Source organism: Anopheles gambiae, chromosome 3 (genome assembly GCF_943734735.2).
Source record: "Anopheles gambiae chromosome 3, idAnoGambNW_F1_1, whole genome shotgun sequence".
NCBI classification, from domain to species: Eukaryota; Metazoa; Arthropoda; class Insecta; order Diptera; family Culicidae; genus Anopheles; species Anopheles gambiae.
The window spans coordinates 55,414,140-55,427,466 of record NC_064602.1 but is presented as its reverse complement, the minus strand read 5'-3'; positions in this window follow the sequence as shown (position 1 = coordinate 55,427,466).

Genomic DNA, 13,327 nt, shown 5'->3' with positions numbered 1-13,327 from the left:
TAAGGGTTTCGAAGAGCGGCTCTGCTGATGACGATTTCCGTTACGCCTACGCATTTGATTTACATGCCTTCGAAGTGTACGTTGATCACCGGTTACAACTTCATACATAACGTTGCCACATCTTCCGGTTATGACTGCTGGCTCCCATTTCCAAATGTTTCTGCTGTTGCGCCATTTGTTGCTGCATTAATTTCAAGATCTGCATCATCGACGAACTATCCATCGACACCGATGGCGGCGTTTGTAATGGAGGTTGCTGCACTGATGGTTCTCCAGAACCATTTTGTAGCTGGTGCGTCGGTTGCACATTAAAACCCGCACTAGAGCGCCTTTCTTCATCACCACTGGTATTCATTTTATAAATTATTTGCAGAGAGAGAAAAAAAAAATTGTCCTCGACAGAAAAAAAAAAATAAAACCGAACTGTACACGAACTTTTCAATCAAGCTACTGAGCTTAGCTATCCTACTACACACGTTTTGATGATCCTTTTTATATACTTTTTTTTCTTTTACACTCACTGAATAGGTTTTTTTTTTAATTATTAAACAATTTCACTGCACTGCGCGTTTTTTTCAGTTAGAGAAGGAGCAGTTTTTTTTTCTTTTTTTTTTACAACGCAGGTTCTACACACTGATGAGGAAAATACTTCTCGTCGCCACTTTTATGTTCTTTAACACGTAAATAAACAATCCGAACACCAGGATAAAAAGTACTTAAAACACTATATTACAATAACGATGTACAACGCAATAAAACTTTACATACAAAAAACCTATACGCCCGCTAGTCCCTAATGCTCGCGCTCGCACCTCTTATCGCGGATGGCCTGCAGTGAAGTGTATGTCAACGGTCACCCCGAGGTCGTCGTCCCGACCTCGGTCCTCGGAAGGATCGCGATGGCTGCGCCCTTTAGCTGCACGTGGTTGTTGACAGCTCTAGCGTCTGAAAACCGTCGCACGTAGCGAGCGGCCCAGAGCACAATGTTGCGCAACTTTGATTCCGTCCACAACATCTCCCCCTGTTAATATAGCTGGTACTGGTCCAACCAACGTGAGGGTCTTATATTTCTAGAAGACCTACGTGGTACTTGTACCAGCTGTTCTTCTTCCTTGTGGTCATCTAGTTCATCTGTTGGAGACTCTTCAGGTGATGTAGGTGAACAGGAAGTGTAGACTGAACCCGAATTGGACGATGACGATGGCGAGGACGCAGACGATGTGATAGCAGACTCAGGCGGTATTGTAGACGATGGTGGAGTCGACGATGACGATGGTGACAAACAACTCGGTGATGGAAGAGACGTTGTTGGAGCCAATGATAACGATAACGGTGGCGCCTGAACAGGTGATGGAGTGCACTGATCGTCAAGCAACGGTGGTGGCTCGTGCATTACATTCCATGAATCCAGAAATACATCCAGAGCTAAGGGTTTCGAAGAGCGGCTCTGCTGATGACGATTTCCGTTACGCCTACGCATTTGATTTACATGCCTTCGAAGTGTACGTTGATCACCGGTTACAACTTCATACATAACGTTGCCACATCTTCCGGTTATGACTGCTGGCTCCCATTTCCAAATGTTTCTGCTGTTGCGCCATTTGTTGCTGCATTAATTTCAAGATCTGCATCATCGACGAACTATCCATCGACACCGATGGCGGCGTTTGTAATGGAGGTTGCTGCACTGATGGTTCTCCAGAACCATTTTGTAGCTGGTGCGTCGGTTGCACATTAAAACCCGCACTAGAGCGCCTTTCTTCATCACCACTGGTATTCATTTTATAAATTATTTGCAGAGAGAGAAAAAAAAAAATTGTCCTCGACAGAAAAAAAAAATAAAACCGAACTGTACACGAACTTTTCAATCAAGCTACTGAGCTTAGCTATCCTACTACACACGTTTTGATGATCCTTTTTATATACTTTTTTTTCTTTTACACTCACTGAATAGGTTTTTTTTTTAATTATTAAACAATTTCACTGCACTGCGCGTTTTTTTCAGTTAGAGAAGGAGCAGTTTTTTTTTCTTTTTTTTTTACAACGCAGGTTCTACACACTGATGAGGAAAATACTTCTCGTCGCCACTTTTATGTTCTTTAACACGTAAATAAACAATCCGAACACCAGGATAAAAAGTACTTAAAACACTATATTACAATAACGATGTACAACGCAATAAAACTTTACATACAAAAAACCTATACGCCCGCTAGTCCCTAATGCTCGCGCTCGCACCTCTTATCGCGGATGGCCTGCAGTGAAGTGTATGTCAACGGTCACCCCGAGGTCGTCGTCCCGACCTCGGTCCTCGGAAGGATCGCGATGGCTGCGCCCTTTAGCTGCACGTGGTTGTTGACAGCTCTAGCGTCTGAAAACCGTCGCACGTAGCGAGCGGCCCAGAGCACAATGTTGCGCAACTTTGATTCCGTCCACAACATCTCCCCCTGTTAATATAGCTGGTACTGGTCCAACCAACGTGAGGGTCTTATATTTCTAGAAGACCTACGTGGTACTTGTACCAGCTGTTCTTCTTCCTTGTGGTCATCTAGTTCATCTGTTGGAGACTCTTCAGGTGATGTAGGTGAACAGGAAGTGTAGACTGAACCCGAATTGGACGATGACGATGGCGAGGACGCAGACGATGTGATAGCAGACTCAGGCGGTATTGTAGACGATGGTGGAGTCGACGATGACGATGGTGACAAACAACTCGGTGATGGAAGAGACGTTGTTGGAGCCAATGATAACGATAACGGTGGCGCCTGAACAGGTGATGGAGTGCACTGATCGTCAAGCAACGGTGGTGGCTCGTGCATTACATTCCATGAATCCAGAAATACATCCAGAGCTAAGGGTTTCGAAGAGCGGCTCTGCTGATGACGATTTCCGTTACGCCTACGCATTTGATTTACATGCCTTCGAAGTGTACGTTGATCACCGGTTACAACTTCATACATAACGTTGCCACATCTTCCGGTTATGACTGCTGGCTCCCATTTCCAAATGTTTCTGCTGTTGCGCCATTTGTTGCTGCATTAATTTCAAGATCTGCATCATCGACGAACTATCCATCGACACCGATGGCGGCGTTTGTAATGGAGGTTGCTGCACTGATGGTTCTCCAGAACCATTTTGTAGCTGGTGCGTCGGTTGCACATTAAAACCCGCACTAGAGCGCCTTTCTTCATCACCACTGGTATTCATTTTATAAATTATTTGCAGAGAGAGAAAAAAAAAATTGTCCTCGACAGAAAAAAAAAAATAAAACCGAACTGTACACGAACTTTTCAATCAAGCTACTGAGCTTAGCTATCCTACTACACACGTTTTGATGATCCTTTTTATATACTTTTTTTTCTTTTACACTCACTGAATAGGTTTTTTTTTAATTATTAAACAATTTCACTGCACTGCGCGTTTTTTTCAGTTAGAGAAGGAGCAGTTTTTTTTTCTTTTTTTTTTACAACGCAGGTTCTACACACTGATGAGGAAAATACTTCTCGTCGCCACTTTTATGTTCTTTAACACGTAAATAAACAATCCGAACACCAGGATAAAAAGTACTTAAAACACTATATTACAATAACGATGTACAACGCAATAAAACTTTACATACAAAAAACCTATACGCCCGCTAGTCCCTAATGCTCGCGCTCGCACCTCTTATCGCGGATGGCCTGCAGTGAAGTGTATGTCAACGGTCACCCCGAGGTCGTCGTCCCGACCTCGGTCCTCGGAAGGATCGCGATGGCTGCGCCCTTTAGCTGCACGTGGTTGTTGACAGCTCTAGCGTCTGAAAACCGTCGCACGTAGCGAGCGGCCCAGAGCACAATGTTGCGCAACTTTGATTCCGTCCACAACATCTCCCCCTGTTAATATAGCTGGTACTGGTCCAACCAACGTGAGGGTCTTATATTTCTAGAAGACCTACGTGGTACTTGTACCAGCTGTTCTTCTTCCTTGTGGTCATCTAGTTCATCTGTTGGAGACTCTTCAGGTGATGTAGGTGAACAGGAAGTGTAGACTGAACCCGAATTGGACGATGACGATGGCGAGGACGCAGACGATGTGATAGCAGACTCAGGCGGTATTGTAGACGATGGTGGAGTCGACGATGACGATGGTGACAAACAACTCGGTGATGGAAGAGACGTTGTTGGAGCCAATGATAACGATAACGGTGGCGCCTGAACAGGTGATGGAGTGCACTGATCGTCAAGCAACGGTGGTGGCTCGTGCATTACATTCCATGAATCCAGAAATACATCCAGAGCTAAGGGTTTCGAAGAGCGGCTCTGCTGATGACGATTTCCGTTACGCCTACGCATTTGATTTACATGCCTTCGAAGTGTACGTTGATCACCGGTTACAACTTCATACATAACGTTGCCACATCTTCCGGTTATGACTGCTGGCTCCCATTTCCAAATGTTTCTGCTGTTGCGCCATTTGTTGCTGCATTAATTTCAAGATCTGCATCATCGACGAACTATCCATCGACACCGATGGCGGCGTTTGTAATGGAGGTTGCTGCACTGATGGTTCTCCAGAACCATTTTGTAGCTGGTGCGTCGGTTGCACATTAAAACCCGCACTAGAGCGCCTTTCTTCATCACCACTGGTATTCATTTTATAAATTATTTGCAGAGAGAGAAAAAAAAAATTGTCCTCGACAGAAAAAAAAAAATAAAACCGAACTGTACACGAACTTTTCAATCAAGCTACTGAGCTTAGCTATCCTACTACACACGTTTTGATGATCCTTTTTATATACTTTTTTTTCTTTTACACTCACTGAATAGGTTTTTTTTTAATTATTAAACAATTTCACTGCACTGCGCGTTTTTTTCAGTTAGAGAAGGAGCAGTTTTTTTTTCTTTTTTTTTTTACAACGCAGGTTCTACACACTGATGAGGAAAATACTTCTCGTCGCCACTTTTATGTTCTTTAACACGTAAATAAACAATCCGAACACCAGGATAAAAAGTACTTAAAACACTATATTACAATAACGATGTACAACGCAATAAAACTTTACATACAAAAAACCTATACGCCCGCTAGTCCCTAATGCTCGCGCTCGCACCTCTTATCGCGGATGGCCTGCAGTGAAGTGTATGTCAACGGTCACCCCGAGGTCGTCGTCCCGACCTCGGTCCTCGGAAGGATCGCGATGGCTGCGCCCTTTAGCTGCACGTGGTTGTTGACAGCTCTAGCGTCTGAAAACCGTCGCACGTAGCGAGCGGCCCAGAGCACAATGTTGCGCAACTTTGATTCCGTCCACAACAAATAAATAAATAAATAAATATACAAATACAGAGCGAACAGAGCGGATACAGGTACAAGCCACGCACGGCCGTGGCCCCACCCCCTTTTTTCGCAAACCGCCGTTTGCATATGACGTCATATTCACCAAACCTCTTGTTTTGCTGAAATCAAGAGGTTTTGAGGTGAATTTGTGGTGAAAATTGTTATATGGGCTATAACTACACCTCATTATACATTCCACCTTGACCAACCTTCAAAAAATTCGTGTCAAAATTTGACGTCTGTATGTCCATTAATTTGTGAGACAGAGCGTCTTTTGTCAAGCACGACCGAACGTGAACGATGATTCTTTCGTTTTTTTCATGTGGTTTTTATTCACAAAGAACGTTCGTTATCTTTTTCATTTACCCACCATAGACGCATACTGTAGCCAAAGAAGTACTCATTCTGCGGTTGAAACCAATAATTTAAAAACATTAAACACTCGGCCCATCTACTGTCTGGTCAGCACAAGCTATCGCAAAACCGACCAAAAACTAGCATGTAAAAACTAATACGAGAAAAAATGTCTCCTGCATATATTGTACCCCATGCCTTATACACACTCAAGGATTCTATTAAAAAAAAACTACTTAAATATGGATGGTTTGAACGGGCTCGACCGATTGAATTGTACAGGTATAATTTCCACACCAACAGAACACAGATCGAACACTAACGGTTCAGATCGAACGCGTTCGATGAATTCAGTTGTGTAGGTACGATTTCCACACCAACAGCACACATATCGAACACTGCTGGACAAATTCGACGGCGTTCGAGGAATTGAGTTGTATGGGTACGATTTCAACACCAACAGAGTACATTTCGCTCTGACGACCCGTTCGCACGGTGCGAGAAAGAGCGAGAAAGCAATATGATTTTGCACGTTTCATTACCCCATTTATGTGTGCCGTCGAACACTGAACGGAACGTTCGAACGCGCTCGGTGTAGTCAGTTTCTTCCAAAAGTCCTGGTCGTTCTTTTATTATTATTATTATTTTTATTTATTAATCTTCAACGGGCCCTATGGCCTAATTAAGATGTAACAATTCAATAAAAAAAATACATAGCAAAAACAAGATTTGCATCGCAATTCACTGCGGCCACGGCAAAAGCCGGAGACGTTCCTTGAAGCACTGAGTTGAGATGTCGAAGTCGAAGCAATCCGAGACAGTGTTGAAGACAGCCGACATGCGGAACATAGGGTCTGACCGACCAGCGCTGGAACGGGGTTGAGCGAGCCGTAGAGTTTCTCTAGACCTAAGTGTTCGGGATGGTGCATAGATATCGACTCGATGCAACAAAGGCGATGAGTCGATAGAGCCATTTAGCAATCCAGCGATGAAAGAACACTGTGCATTGCGTCTTCTAACCGAAAGAGGTTCAAGGCCTAGAAGACGGCACCGCGCAGCATACGGAGGAAGATTATTGCGATCCTGCCAGGGAAGTAGGCGTAGGGCATATCTCGTGAGCTTACGTTGAATCGCCTCAAGTCGAGCAATTGAAGAAGCGGTAGTTAAGAACTTTTTGTTAAGAATCTCGTTCGTTCGTGCACTTTACCGAACTGTTCGAACGATGCGATTCTCGTTCATTTTACCCATGCCTACACCAAACTGAAAGCTTTTTAGTTTTGTTTGATGGAACTGGATTTTTAGTACAAGAAATTGGTGGCGTTTTCGGTAACTTGGTTATATGGGTACTCACATGATTTTAAATTTCGTGCATAAACAAATCATCACTTCTTTTGTTAATATATCTCATTTTTTCGATAAAACCAATAGACACACAACAATGCACATAATAACAAAGAAATCTATTCTATTTGCTAAGCTTTGTGTGCGGAAACCAATGGTTAACGGTTCTAAAATGACGTAAAGTCTCTCAACTATGGCGACCCTAATCCACCACCTGATGTTTTTAATCCACCTTGGTTAACCCACCAAATTTACAAAAGTTGTAGCTGTCAGTTCTAAGAAGATGTATTGACTTGCCCTTGCTTGGTCCACCTTTTCCAAAAATGGGGCCCTTCACGATTCTAGTCAGTTTTTAGTATGGAGTTTGACAGTTGGAGGCTGAAATCATGTCGACGCTCCATACAAAACCACACACAAAACTAGCCTTCAATTTTTAGTCTATTTCAAGGACCGTAAAGATATCAGGTCAAGTTATAAGCCCGTTTTGACAGCTAAGTGGAAGAAGAATCGACGAAGAAAACTGACAGTTAGTTTTCCGCGTTTGGCGAACGCTTCAGCGCCCGGCGCTGATTTTCATCAACTTTTCTATCTATCCCTTCCCTCCCTTCCCTCCCTTCCCTCCCTTCCCTCCCTTCCCTCCCTTCCCTCCCTTCCCTCCCTTCCCTCCCTTCCCTCCCTTCCCTCCCTTCCCTCCCTTCCCTCCCTTCCCTCCCTTCCCTCCCTTCCCTCCCTTCCCTCCCTTCCCAGCCTTCCCAGCCTTCCCAGCCTTCCCAGCCTTCCCAGCCTTCCCAGCCTTCCCAGCCTTCCCAGCCTTCCCAGCCTTCCCAGCCTTCCCAGCCTTCCCAGCCTTCCCAGCCTTCCCAGCCTTCCCTCCCTTCCCTCCCTTCCCTCCCTTCCCTCCCTTCCCTCCCTTCCCTCCCTTCCCTCCCTTCCCTCCCTTCCCTCCCTTCCCTCCCTTCCCTCCCTTCCCTCCCTTCCCTCCCTTCCCTCCCTTCCCTCCCTTCCCTCCCTTCCCTCCCTTTCCTCCCTTCCCTCCCTTCCCTCCATTCCCTCCTTTCCCTCCCTTCCCTCCATTCCCTCCTTTCCCACCACCATATTCGTACCTTTCCATTCGTAGGCACACAGCTGTTGGAAGATTGAACAGTATACTTAAATTGCCAGCGGGGAGGGAGTATACTTAAATTGCCAGCGGGGAGGGAGGGGGATGGTCATGGGATCCCTACGATCATCTTTCCGGGGGCCTTTGTCTCTAATACTTGTAGACATACGGCATATCAAAGACTAGAGATCATCGGTGACCGCCTAGTCCGCCTACCGTTAGATCCACCGCTGGTTCATGACGGTTTTTTTTTATGGTGGAGCTGCTGCGTATGCACCGGGCAGGAGACAGTGTGGCAGTATGCAAGTTGCACACTGGATAGGAGCGGGCCCGCGGCACCGCCATCATTCCGCACATCTGCATGCCCGTCGTGGGTTCTAATCGTCCTGAAAAGGCCGGCATGATCGCGTTGGCTATTACGCCAATAATAATAAAAAGAACATAGCATAGCAGTCCACACCCGGGTAAGACATTTATCTGGCATAAAAAATATACGCGGAAGTCAATTGGACCTTCTATTTGTCATAGCTTCATCTGTTCCACTCGTCGCGCTAGACAATCATCATCCTGCTCATGAGACAAGTGTGCTCCTTACGCACTCTCGCCCTGCATCCTCTCAACGAATACCTACGGCTCGTATGTTCAATTTTAGGAAACTGGACTACCAAAAGCTTCATCATATTTTAGCCGGTACCGATTGCTGCTTTACTGATGATGACATAAATCAAGCTGTAGCAGCGTTTACTAATGTAATCACTTCCGCCTTCCCTTCCTGCTGTCCTCTCCTATCCTGTCTACCGATCCCGTCTTCGCTCCTTTTCCGTACCATAAACTCCTTCCTACTCCTTCGTGAATAATTGTATACTATAGTCAGTAAGTACTATTGCTGTAACCCAACGTGGCCGAGCAATTAATAAAATAAAAATAAATAAATAAATAAAGAGTTTGTCTTGACTTTGTTGCTGCCGGGCTACCGCTGTGACGCGACAAATGCACGGAATGCACTCGACCAAAACATGAACCTACCGATCCGAACCCACTCCAAGGCATTGCAGGTCAATCGGCGTCATAATAACTACTCCAAACCAACAAGCCACCAGAGTCTGGACGGACAGGTGCAGCACCATACGCGCACCGTAATAAACAAATCCAGAATCCTCTTTTGTATGGATTCAATTCAAAATGTTGTTTCCATTTGCGTCCGCTAGCTGAATTAGAAATAAATGTGCAACAAATCGCACGCACATTTGCTTAAATCATGTGTCTTTTTAATACCCCCAACAGCAGAGCCGATGGCAAAGATGCCAATGCCAATGGCTGTGTTGTCTCTCAGGTAGCGAGATCGAAAATGCATGGACTTTGTAGCCGCAGCGGATGAAAATGTACGCATCAGAATCAAACTGTTTTGGGGTTTCCAAACGCACGCACACACACAAACACACAAACACGCGCGCGCAAACTTACACACACACACACACACACACACACACACACACACACATGCACGTACACGCGCACACTCACATGCACGTACGCGCGCACGCGAGCACGCACCCACGAAAGCGCGCACGCGATAACGCACCTACGAACGCGCGCACGCGAGAACGCACCTACGAACGCGCGCACACGCACGAGCGAGTACGGCTACCTCATGGGTAGAACGGCTGATTCAGCTTTCTTGTAGCATCCTCATCCCTAGCGCCGGACGAGGGGGGGGGGGGGGGGATCGCGACATGATAGAATGAACGGTCACTTTCCCCGCGCTGTGTGTGTGTGTGTGTCGTGACCCGAAAACTCGAGACATATTTAGGCATGTTTAAAAAAAATATTTTATTGCCACTATACATTGTGCTACATGATGCTTAGAAGGTCGTTGAAGCATCAAACATGTTCAAATTAAAAAAATATTAGATTAGTGTTAGACGCTCTCCTACGCTTGTTTTAAATAGGCTTCTTCACCCTCAATTGGCAGGGGCATTGAATGGTCTCATCAGCAGCGGCACGAAATAAAATAAACCATCAATACACCGATAACACTTTGAATCCCAATCCAGCTTCTCCCACAGCGTCTCAAGGTCACACACAAATTTATAAATGCTAACACCCACCAATAACAATACACAACCGCAATGCACATATGAGTATCAACGCATACACCGCAACAGCCAATCAGCTGGCGGCGGAAGGCACGGGCAGAAGCGCAAGTAAGAGGCAAGGCAGGGTGTGGGAGGGAGAAGAAGCGGACAAAAAAATGGGCGCCAATATTTTTAAATTTTTTTACCGTTTTTTTTTGCTCTGCCGCCATAAATAGTTCGTCCATTTCGCCAACAGATGGCGCTAAACTTGCTCGACCCAGCGCAGGACTCGCTGAAGTCCAGCGCGGGGAACGGGCCAAAATCTGCACTGGCCACCCGCTGTGCAAAGCGACGGAAGGCGTTATGCCGTTCTGAGAATTTTATCATGCCTTCCTTTTCTCTCCAACGGCAAATTTGTCGAGCAGCTCGTCGAGCTGCCCGTCCCTGGCTCCGCCTCATACCCCTCGCCTGAGCACGCTGTCGAAGGTTTGAATGTGTTGGTGCGTCAGACGGCCAATCGCTGTCAGCCGTCGTCCGTGCTTTTTCCCTCCATAGCGCTATCTCTTTCTCGCGTGTGGTCAATGCTCGCGAGCTGTTGTGGCGCCTAAAAATACCGTTAACAAACATTGCGGCGATAAAGTTGCATTTTCACAAATCAAACCAAAAAATCGCAATGAGTTCAAACACTGCAATATAAAAATGACTAAGGAATCGCTAGTTTACGCTGGAGGGATTGCTGTGCAACGCGCTGAGCCCTAATTCGCATTGACACGATCAGCCCGGCGCTGATTTTCATCAACTTTCCGTTCCGCCAGCACCTAGAACGCAGGCTGGAAAGTTCACTGGCAGTCCCTGGGGCCTGCCATCGATCTGAACGTGTTAAGCATTAAACATAACTTTTTTTTGCTTTTGCTTTTGCTAAGCTTTTGCTTTCGTATGTTGTAGATTACACAGATATGCTGTGCCGTCTGCGCAAGGGTATGAGCGTGCGTGTGTGTGCACAACTGTCGCCAAATGTGTTTTTTTCCGGAATGTTATGATCCATCGGTCAAAGAAAGGAAAGTGTTGATGAAAGGCGGAAACACGAATTGATGACCGGGAGGAGCGGGTACTGAGACACAGCTGTTGGAAGATTGAACAGTATACTTAAATTGCCGACGGATGGAGGGGGGGGGGGAGGTTGGCCATGGGACCCCTACGATCATCGGTCACAGGCCCTAAAATTGTAGTCGCCATGGGGGGAGGGCAGGTGCAAATGGTTCTCCAGGTACGGAGCCCCAACGACCATCTTTCCGGGGGCCCTTGTCGCTAATACTCTGTCCAATTGTAGACATACGGCATACTACAGACTAGAGATCTTCGGTGACCGCCTAGTCCGCCTACCGTTAGATCCACCACTGGTTCATGACGGTGTTTTTTTTTACTGTGGAGGTGCATCCTTCCCCCTGCCTGCTGCGTATGCACCGGGCAGGAGACAGTGTGGCAGTATGCAAGTTGCACACTGGATAGGAGCGGGCCCGTGGCACCGCCATCATTCCGCACATCTGCATGCCCGTCGTGGGTTCTAATCGCGTATGTACCGTTGGCCGTAGCAAGGGGTTAGTCACCCGCTCCGACTACGTGGTACTCAAGTCCTGAAAAGGCCGGCATGATCGCGTTGGCTATTACGCCAATAATAATAATAATAATAATAATAATAATAAAAAGAACTTAGCATAGCAGTTCACACACGGGTAAGAGTTTGTCTTGACTTTGTTGCTGCCGGGCTACCGCTGTGACGCGACAAATGCACGGAATACACTCGACCGAAACATGAACCTACCGATCCGAACCCATTCCAAGGCATTGCCGGTCAATCGGCGTCATGATAACTACTCCAAACCAACAAGCCACCAGATTCTGGACGGACAGGTGCAGCACCATACGCGCACCGTAAAAACCAAATTCAGAATCCTCTTTTGTAGGGATTCAATTCAAAATGTTGTTTCCACTTGCGTCCGCTAGCTGAATTAGAAATAAATGTGCAACAAATCACACGCACGTTTGCTTAGATCGTGTGTTTTTTTAATACCCCCCCCAACAGCAGAGCCGATCGCAAAGATGCCAATGCCAATTGTTGTGTAGTCTCTCAGGTAGCGAGATCGAAAATGCATAGACTTTGTAGCCGCAGCGGATGAAAATGTACGCATCAGAATCAAATAGTTTTGGGGTTTCCAAACGCACGCACACACACAAACACACAAACACGCGCGCGCACACTCACACACAAACACGCGCGCGCAAACTCGCACACACACACACACACACACACACACACACACACACACAAACGCGAGCACACACACATGCACACACATGCATGAACGCGCGCACGCCAGCACGCACGCACACACACACGCACGTACGCGCGCCCGCGAGCATGAAAGCGCGCACGCCAGCACGCACCCACGAAAGCGCGCTCGCGAGCACGCACCCCCGAAGTCGCGCAAGCACGCACTCCCGAAGTCGCGCAAGCACGCACTCCCCCTCCCCCCACTAGACCACCACCCCCCCCTCCACGCATGATCGATTACGGCTACCTTATCGGTAGAACGATTGGTTCAGCTTTCTTGTAGCATCCTCATCCCTAACGCCGGACGGGGGAGGGGGGATCGCGACATGATAGAATGAACGGTCACTTTCCCCGCGCTGTGTGTGTGTGTGTGTCGTGACCCGAAAACTCGAAACATATTTCGGCACATTAAAAAAAAATTATAGCCACTATACATTGTGCTGCATGATGCTTAGAAGGTCGTTGAAGCATCAAACATGTTCAAATTAAAAAAATATTAGATTAGTGTTAGACGTTCTCCTACGCTTGTTTTAAATAGGCTTCTTCACGCTCAACTGGCAGGGGCATCGAATGGTCTCATCAGCAGCGGCACGAAATAAAATAAACCATCAATACACCGATAACACTTTGAATCCCAATCCAGCTTCTCCCACAGCGTCTCAAGGTCACACACAAATTTATAAATGCTAACACCCACCAATAACAACACACAACCGCAATGCACATATGAGTATCAACGCATACACCACAACAACCAACCCGCTGCGCAAATTCGAGCAGTTTCCAGCGCAGAAAATGCACCAAAATCTGCGC